We start from the raw sequence: 9,716 nt of genomic DNA, 5'->3' as shown, positions 1-9,716 counted from the left end.
TCCTTTTCTGTCAGCCCTGACAGCTGGCTTGCAGCAAACCCTGCATGGCAGATGCTGAGATAAGAGAGAGAAAAAGCTCAGATCAAAGCTGTGTTTGAATGTTCTGGTAGGCTCTGATTGTATCTAGTTGTTTGACAAGTCACTTTTACACTCCTTGGGTATGTTTCAGAGGGAAAAGGGAGAGCTATGCTTTGTCACAGGCGTGTTCAGTGGTAAACCTGCCAGCAGTGGGAAAGGTGTTGAGATGAGACAATGCGCTTTGTTAAGGAAAAACCACCTGGCAATGTGCCACGGACTCCTCGAGGCACCATGCTCCCAGTCACTGTGCCATTGGGGAGGATTGGACCCAACCTTCCCAAAGGCACACGTGTCCTGTCTCTTGGCATGGCACCTCTGCTGGTGCTCCCATGCTGCCCTGTGTGAGCCTTGTCCTTCAAACCTGGCACATTTGGGGAAATACCACCATCAGCTCCCATGAGAGGGTAAACAATGGCCACGACTGGCAAGCAGCAGCCCTGGTGCAACTTGGAAACCCTGTTGTTTAAGAGCCATATATAACTATAAATATAACTTCAGGCACTTCCCCCCTGCCCTTCCAGCTTGCAGGGGTATAATTTCCTAACAGAGGAGCAGATGTTTACTTCAACACCTGGTGGTGACCGAAATGCATGGAGTGGGGCTTTCACACTGAGGGCACTGGGTATTTTCCAGATGATGGTATCACTTTTTCTTCTTCCTCAGCCTGGCACTGTGATGAGGTGAAAGAGTTGTGGGCAGGCACTCTCACTTGCCCTCAGAGATCTGTGTGCCCTATGGGTTTTGGTGTCTCTGCAAAACTGGGGCATCTCCCAAGCCTGTGTCTTAGCTCTAGCTCTGGAAACACCAGCATGTGTTTGGACTTAGGCAGGCTGCCTACAGACTCCCAGTTTGGGTTTGGGATAGATACTGGAAATTGCAACAGGGTCCAGTTCCCCTGCAGTCTCCTAAATGGGACCTCCTGCTCCATTTCAGGGGTTAGAGGGGCTGTTACAATGGACAGGATCACTCTGGTTACTTTGTTGGTTTCTGTGATACTTCCTGTTGCAAAACTGTAGTTTCCCCTTTGTCATGGTTCAGTGGATAGCATTTACAGTTCAACCAATAACAAAAAAATGTTATTGCACTCAGGTATAAATAACGAAGCTCAAGGCCTGTGACTCTGAATAATGCAAGCTAGAGTGTCATAGATATGGGTTAGAGTGAGTCACAAGGGAAACCAAAGACAACTAAAGCATCTGACAAAATAAATAAACAGAAGGTCTCATCCAGAATCTAGACAGCATTGCTGAGTCCCAGAGTGTGCCTTTAGTGCCACATATTTTTTAGCTTTTCTACTTTAGCTGCCAATGTGGTATGACCTAGTTCTGGGGGCAGAGGGAAGGAAGGAAGTCTTGTGCTCCCTCCCTTCACAGGGGTTGAACCAGTCTGAGCCACAGGAAGATGACTGCTCCCATCTCCCACCACCCACAGGGAGCAGTGGCAGAAGCCAAGAGGTGACTTGGGTCAGGACAGGTGATTTGGGTAAGGAAGCAGAGCAGCTGCACAGCCCCACGTTCTGGTGTTAGGACCATCTCCTGGGGGCTGGAGGTGCAGAGGGGAACTAACATCTGCTGGGTCCCTGCTGCGTTCTGTGGAGTGTGTGGGGTGGAGGCTGGGGTGCCCCTCCTCTTGCAAGCACAGCTACATGACAATGCACATCTCTAGCACATCTGTTTGCACCAGAATCTTACAAACTCCATCAGCCTTAGACCTGCTTGGGTGCCTGGTAGGCAAGCACTGTGGTGTCCTCATCCCAGTGTCCCTCGATGGTTGCTTTTTCCTGAAACTCTTCTCATCTATCCTGTGGTAGGTGCATAAGGGATTGGAAAGGCAACTAGGTCCCCATTTCCCTTGTTACTAAACCCATGCTTGGGTGTGCCAGCGATGTAGGATGTCCTGCACATCTGTTTCTCCCAGTCACTTCAGGATTTTGTGCAATTTGTCCCCTTTGCAAAGAATTTTGAATGCCTGTGGGTGTGAAAATAGCTCTTTTTGTCTCTCAACTAGAGAGCTGTGGGCAGCAATTGTGGACAGTACAGCACAGCTGCAGTCTTTCAAAAATGAACTGGCTACCTTCAGGCAAACAGTTATGCTGGCACATAGAAAATATCAGTGACATCATCATATCCTCATATACTGCAAGATCATCTGCTTTGCCCTGTTGTAAAGATATCTCTTAGTTTGTGCATGGATGAGTGTCCTGTACCCTGGTGGCTCCTCACAGCACGTTTATGAACTCCTCTCATGCACGTGAGTGGCATTCCATTGGGAAACAGGAGCCATACTGAGCAATTAAGATAACCAGGTCACAATGTGAAATGTCTCGGCGCCACTAGAAAAAAATGTACAAACAGCTCACAGGCTGTAAATGTTTTTCACATTGGTTTATTTGAATATGCGTTTCTGACTCATTACACAGTAAGAATAGGATGAGAATTAGATCACAAGTCAATAAAATCAGGATAAGGAAAATGGAAGAATGTGCAAAATTTTCTCATAATGGATCATAGATGCAAGTCTCAGTCTACCATGTAGCGATTACCATTGGCATATACAATAAATATAAGGTGTTCTGTGGCATGACCATACAATTAGGCAAATCCAGGACAAACTCAGGATAGTCCACATGGTCAGCATTCAGGGAGGGAGACCAGGAAACAGAAAGTGGGAAATGAGGGCAATAGAGACAATTAAACTGTAACCCAAATGTCATTTACCTTTAGATGACAGCACCGGTATCAAATGTGCAAGATAATTTACTCAGACTTTTACTTTTGCTTTCACAAAGTCTGGGTATGCCTTTGATATTTAAGGTGGTGGTAGATTGTCAGCATACTGCTCCACCCACAGTGAAAACCACAGTTCAAATGGCTCTACCATGAAACAAACAGAGGCTCGAGATCTGTCTGAATGACTGGTTGATCTTTACAAAAGTGAACCAGACCTCAATGTGATGATAACGTGACACAGATATTTATAAAATAACTGTTGTGCTCGTCTCTGTAACCCTTTCTTTGATTTAGTGCTTATTAAAATGTCAGAAACTATTTACTAACTGTTGTGAATCTATACAGTGTTTGGCTTAAAATATTGTTTCTTTAAATTTACCAAAACAGTGTGAATTTATGGTCAGTACAGCAAGGATGAATGATGCTGTTAACAGTGTGTTTCTGAGCCTCAGCCTGTGGGTTTTAATCCGCAGGAATGTGTAAAGGAAACACTGTATCCCAGAGCAACTGCAAGTGGTGTTTATTCACTACAGAGTGAGAGGGTGGGGGCTGGAAAATGTGACTGAGTCATAAAATCCCAAGCCTTCCCAAAATCTGGGTGTGTTCAGAAGCAGAGTTTTCATCCCTGTGACTGTACGTGAGACAACTAACACGGTCTCATTTAATTCTGGAGAGATGCTTGAAAAACATCAATACTTTCAACTCAGTTTCTCACAAGGCAAGATGATAAAATCTTTTCATAAACTCTATCTTACGAGCACAGTCTCTCTCCCTGGGCATTGTGCCTTTTATTCCTGAGGCCCACGGAGGCAATTATTGCTCCACACCTCTCTTAGCCTAGGATTTGTCAGTGTGAGATTTGTCAGGGTGGGTAATTAAGGCTGCTGTTCCCTGCTGAACACTTCCAGCTTGTGCTGCATAAAACACAGCTGGTGCTCTCCCTGAGTGGACAGGTCCTGGCTGGGCATGGTCTTGGACACCCCTGAGGAGTCTCACCCCAAATCCATCGAAGACCAGCTGGCAGTGCTCAGCTGTTCATCCCTGTGAATGGAGAAGGCACTGGCAGCACCAGGGCAGGGCTGTGGGCTGCAGGTGCTGCTGGTCCTCAGTTGCACAAAGAGCTCCTTTCCTGTGTCAGGCCAGGGGCTGGGGGTAGCTGGGCCCATTGCGAAGAGATATGGATGCTGGATGCCACTTCCCATCTGTGCCTGGCCAAGGAGGATGCTCAGTGCCGTTGCCTCACCAAATAAGCCGTTATTCCAGAAGAGACTCAGCTAGAGGCTGGAAAACACACTCTCATTTTGGCATGACTTGTCTCTATGCTGGGACTTCTCAGTATTGTGGGGAAATGAACACAAACAACACCAACTCTGAACCTTGGCCACCGCCATCCAAAATAAACAGGACGTGGGCATAGTGATCCCACTTGGCTTTTTTCTGCAGCCACCAGTCATGGCTGGGAGGGATGAATTAACCCCACTCCTGCTAAGCTGCCCTGCTGACCCTTCCAGGCAGGAGATGGGTGTGTTGCTGCTGGCATTGCTGCTGGCATCCCTGCCAGCCGTGGGCACAAAGAAAGGAGTGTCCCCTGGGGTTGGGTTCCCATGCTGCCACCCTGCTGCGTGAGGTCCTGCTGGCGCTGCCTGCACCCTGTGGGGCTGAGCTATCTGTGCTGCCTCTGAAGGGTGGGGAAGCTGCACACTAAATCCTGCCCTGCTCCTGACAGCTATGCAGGGTCCTCCTCTCCCTCTGTTTTGTGCTACCTGCAGGTGCTGTGGCTCCTGCATGCCCCATCTCTTCCTTCAGCCCTCCCCTGTGTCACTGGCACAGAGTTGTTTTGTGATAAGATGGTGGTAACAGGGCAGGCAGAAGTGTGTAACTCTCAGGTGTGTCTTTGCTGCAGTCATCCCAAGGAGTGACATCTGTCTTTGCCCTGAGTGGGTTGAGTGGCAGATCCAAACTGCCACCCTGAAACATTTCTCATCTGCACTCTTCTGGAGCAAGAATAGGGCATATTGCTGTTGACTCCCCAAAATGTGTGAAGTTTGGGCATCTGCCGTTCAGTTTCCTGATCTCTGACAGTGCAGCAAGAGAAGGAGTTGTAGCTGCTCTGCCAGAGCCTCTGGGTGTCCCAAAATCCCAGAAGTGGGCACCCTGCCTGCCCAGAGTCCCTTGGACTGAGATGTCCAGGCTGACCAGAACTATTGCCCTACTATTCTAACCGTATTGGGTTTAGGATCTTCATCATCTATTTTTCTAACCCGAGTTATTGCATTTCCACAGGTCCCAATAATGAAAAGCTGCTGATAGCAAAGCTCTGTGCATTGACAGGAAAGGGAAATGTGTTTAGGAGTCTAGAAGATTACACACAAAGACAGGGAACCCTCAGTACCCCAAATAACAAAATTTTAATTTAGGAAAGTGTTTATTGAGGACAGCCTGGAGGGCAAAGTCCTGGGGGAAGAGGTGCATTTTCTCAGGATTTTCATAGAAGACTAAACAAATGACTAGAGAAAGTATTAAGAGTGCCAATTTGGCATTGTGTGTTGATTAATTGATTCTCATTGAATCCTTTAAAAAAATTAATAAATAATAAATACGACAGCTGTTAGATGGGCCATGCTGTCCTTCTCTGAGCTGGCTTCCAGGAGTGTGGACAAGATGACCCAAGAGGGAGTTTCTATTTCCGTGCTTTTAATGGCTGTATCAGTGTATCAGCTAAACTGAAGAAATCCACCCTGGAAGAAAAACCAGAGTCCTTGGTTTTACCAGATACCTCTCTGGCTGTCTGCTTCTCTGTTCCCAGAACTCGTCTGAATTTAAGGGTTTCAGGCCCAGGCTGTGTGAAGGTACGTGCTAGGAGTCTGGTGGGGAGGAGCTGCTGAGGGGCTGGAGACCTGACCAGCCAGCACACAGGGCATGACACAGCTGTCTGGCAGTGGGCAGGGAGCCCTTGGCTTCCACACCACCAGTGAGTCACACTACTGAGAGCAGAGACAGCGTGGGTAGATGTCCTGCTTCGGAAAACTGCGTGGTTGAGGTTTGAGAAAAGGGTATGGACCGTATGTGAAAAGAAGTACTGGAAAATGCTTATGCACAAGGGCTTGTTCCAATTAATACTGCGGCTTTTTAGGATCAGGCAAGCATGAGCACTCTGTAGCACCAAACCTAAGATCAGAGCGGATTTAGCTGTCCTGTGTTAGGGCTTATGCTTCTACGCATGTACTGATTAATACCAATTTTCCTGCTGGCTGACTCGCAGCTCCTAAGCCATCATGATGTAGGCTTGTTATTTTTTTCCAGAATTCCTTCACCCATGCCTAGGATGTCCAACCAGTAGTATGGGAACACATCTGGACTTTCAGTAGGATGCTTCTTGGGCCAGTTTTCTTGCAATTGGCCAATTCTAATGGGCTAGAAAAACAAACTCTGTAATGGTTTAGGCAGGGGTTTTTTTTACAAAGAAGGGGGTGAGGCACTGGAACAGCTTGTCCTGAGAAATGGTGGATGCCCCTGGAAACGTTCAAGGGCTCAAAACAACCTGTCTCATGGCAGCATCCCTGCTTATTGCAGGGAGGTTGGATGAGATGACAAGGTGTCTTCCAAGCCAAACTCTCCTGTGATTCTATATCCACTTTCTCATTCATGTCTTTGTTTAGCTCTGAGCTTTATCAGCAGTGAGTGTGTATCCTGCAATACTTCCATAACGCAGTATTCCTAACACCAACCCATACACATGCACAAATTAGCAGCTGAGCTTCTAAAACTGATCTGAGCATACAGGTTGTTACAAACTCAGGTTTCACTTGCCTTTGGTTTTGATTCTTAAAAGATACCTGCTTTGAAGCACTTATGAGCTCCAGGAACTTAATTTTGTTTTAATGAGAGTCCAGATTGTCTTAATTGCATGATACTTGGCACTGCTAAGAAAAACAGCAACAATCATAAGACCTTTGATATTTGCCAGAGGTGCACCAGAACCTGTGGGTTATTTTTTATGTGTCTTATGCTCCAGCCCAGATTTCAGGTGTGGCTGACTATTACTTCTTTCCAGTAAGTGGACATGAACTTTAGTCACGAGTAACTTTGTTTTCTACATCTGATATGACACACAGTACCTGGAAATTCTGTTTATTTTTTAAGGATAACATGATAAACAGCTTTGTCATAGCTGACTGCCTCAGTATTTATCATGATGGTGCTAAGGCCTATCAGTTCATTTAATGTGTGTGAGCATGTGTTTCTGTGGGTACACATCACTGCTAGCAGATTTCTTCTTCCCAACCCATCCTAATTACTCTGTCCATTAGTTCAAAGTTGAGAGATGGGGGAAGGGAGAGATGATAATTAATCATGGACTGGAAAACTTGTGCTGTTTGAATTATAATGGTATGTGTCAAGAAACTGGCTGATTTTTGTCATACTCCATTGGAGCTGGATTCAGTGGACTTCAAGCCCACTGGAGTGAATGGACTTGGCTCTGTTGACTCCAGTAACACAGGAGACAGATTGTGGAGGCTGACTCACCTCCAGCTCAGACAAAATGGCCCCATCTATAACGCCGTGAGATTTTTCTGCAGGGCTGAGTATTTACAGGCTCTTTCCCATTATTCCAGTGTAATTCCCCTTAGCTGGTAAGTCACCAGTACTTTAAAGGAACTGGGGTGAATGATGTCAAGTGGTCCATCTTGGCCTCATTGGGAGGGAGAGGCAGCAGCAGAGCTGAGGAAATTGGAAGAGACTGTGGATAGTTACATTGATATGCTGCAGAAGGGAGAATCACCTGTGAAGAAGAGTTAAGTGGGCTCTTTGGGTTATAAACGGACTGGAAAAATGCATTGCCGTGCTTTTATTTTCTGGTCTAGAGGGGTGGAAGAGAGACAGAAAGATTTGATGGGACTTGCTTCCTCTCTGCCATGGCTGTGGCCAAGAGAGTACTTGTATGTTGATTCTCTTACAGGCTAAGAGAGCAGGTGGTGACAAACACCTAACCCAGATAATATGATTTTTCCTCATTTCTGTATATATTCTCCAGGAAGCAAGTACCTTTTCTTGTGCTGATGCTGTGCAAAATTTCAGTGAGGCTTTATTTATTTTTTCCTGATTTTTGTGAATCATTTGACTCAGCTGCAGCTTCTTTAATGCTCTTGCTTTTTCTATTCCATCTATGAAGAGGTAAATAATTCATGTCAGTATGACTTCTGTTAGAATATTTGTTACTTATCAATCTACCTCTATTGTCTACCTGTACCCATTGAGCTGGTAGTAACTATGGACAGACTTAATGGCCCTCCTTGAGCAATTATAGTTCTATTTCCTTCTGACAAAACCAGCCCAGTTTAATAAGTGTTTGAACCTGGGCCTTGGTTTTGTCACAAAAGAGGTGTACTCTTAATATGCCTTAGTTAGCACTTGGTGGGAGCTTAGGGAAGACAAAGCATTTTTGTAGCTCTGGCTCTGGAGCTGAGCTAGTCAGCCTGTTAATTATGGACAATAACATGAATGGGACTGACCCTCAAAACCACTTTGATTTTGCAGATTTGTTAGGTCTACAGATCTGCAAATAAATTTTTCAGGTCTAGACACCAAATACAGGTGTTAAATAACTTTTTTTAGTGCTGCTTGGCTGCAGTTATAAGGAAGTTCTGTCCCTCTAAATGTGAGCAGAATGGAGTTGATTTGGCCTTCCATTACCCCATCTCTTATCAAATGCTTGTAGCCCTGGCATGCAGGACTCATCATACATAGCTTTTTTTTCAGTGTTTGTGCTTACAAAGGTGGCTATTCCTTCCCATTGCCCAAGTGCTCTTCCTCCCTTCTTTAGCGTAATCTCTCCTGCTGTTGTTTGCTTGCCTAAGGCTTTAATTATCCTAGGAACACGATCTCAGCTTGAAATCCAAACCAAGATGTAAACAAAAGAGCAAGTGGCAGAACTGTTGGTTTGGGGTTGTTTTGTTCTGTTTTCTTTCCCTTACCTGTGGAGAAGTCACCCTTTGTGTTTTAGCATCTCGTTTCAGTTGCTGAGGTGTTCCCATGCCTTTGAAGGGTTACCCTGCACTTGCTTGTGGTGCGCTGCTCAGTTTGCTGCTGACACACACTTGGCTTGTTTTTATCTGTCTGTGTTCTGGAGGTGAGGACAGGAGGAGGAATCATGGTGCTTTCTTAGCCTGCGATGGCAGCTAGAAGGGCAGGGCAGGGCCCGTGCATGACCTGACAATGCTGTGGGAGAGGGGGCGAGGATGTTTGCTAACTACAGTCCTCCTGTTACAGCCTTGCTGGCCAGTAACATCACTGTGTCACAAGAGTCTGGGTACCCATGTGTGTCACTGGCCAGCCGTGGGGACATGGTGCCTCATGCCAGCACTGCAAGGGAGGTTGTTCCCTCTGTGCCAGGCTCCTGACAGTGGTGTCAGCAAGAGCACGGTGTCCGGGACGCCCCCAAGCCCCTTGAGCTCCAGTTCTCCCCCCTCCTCAGCCATTCATGGATGCTGGCAGCTGGTTGTGTTATAAACGAGGCCGAAAATGCGGAATTAGAAAGAAAATTGACCAATTGCTTATTGTAACAAAAGGACTATTGGAACAGCAAAAGGGTCAGGGTAGTCCGAACCCCTTACGACAAACCAGAGTAACAAACTCTGTATGGTACCATATGGGCACTTCTCCCTTCAGACAACAGCGTCCCTCAGAGAATAGGCCATCCCTCAGGCTGTCAGCCGCCTTTATCTTCTCCCTTCTTCCCGTGATTGGTGGATTTTGGATCCTCAAGGTGATTGGCTCCTTTTCTAGAGTCTCATTGGTCTTTAGCAGGAGCTCCTCTGGACCAATCATTTTTTCCCGCCTTTGAATGATTGGTCAGTCAGGTCCACTCTGGACCAATCATTTTTTCCCGCCTTTGAACGATTGGTCAGT

Source organism: Sylvia atricapilla, chromosome 2 (assembly GCF_009819655.1).
Source record: "Sylvia atricapilla isolate bSylAtr1 chromosome 2, bSylAtr1.pri, whole genome shotgun sequence".
NCBI classification, from domain to species: Eukaryota; Metazoa; Chordata; class Aves; order Passeriformes; family Sylviidae; genus Sylvia; species Sylvia atricapilla.
Note: the sequence above shows the minus strand (reverse complement) of the source record.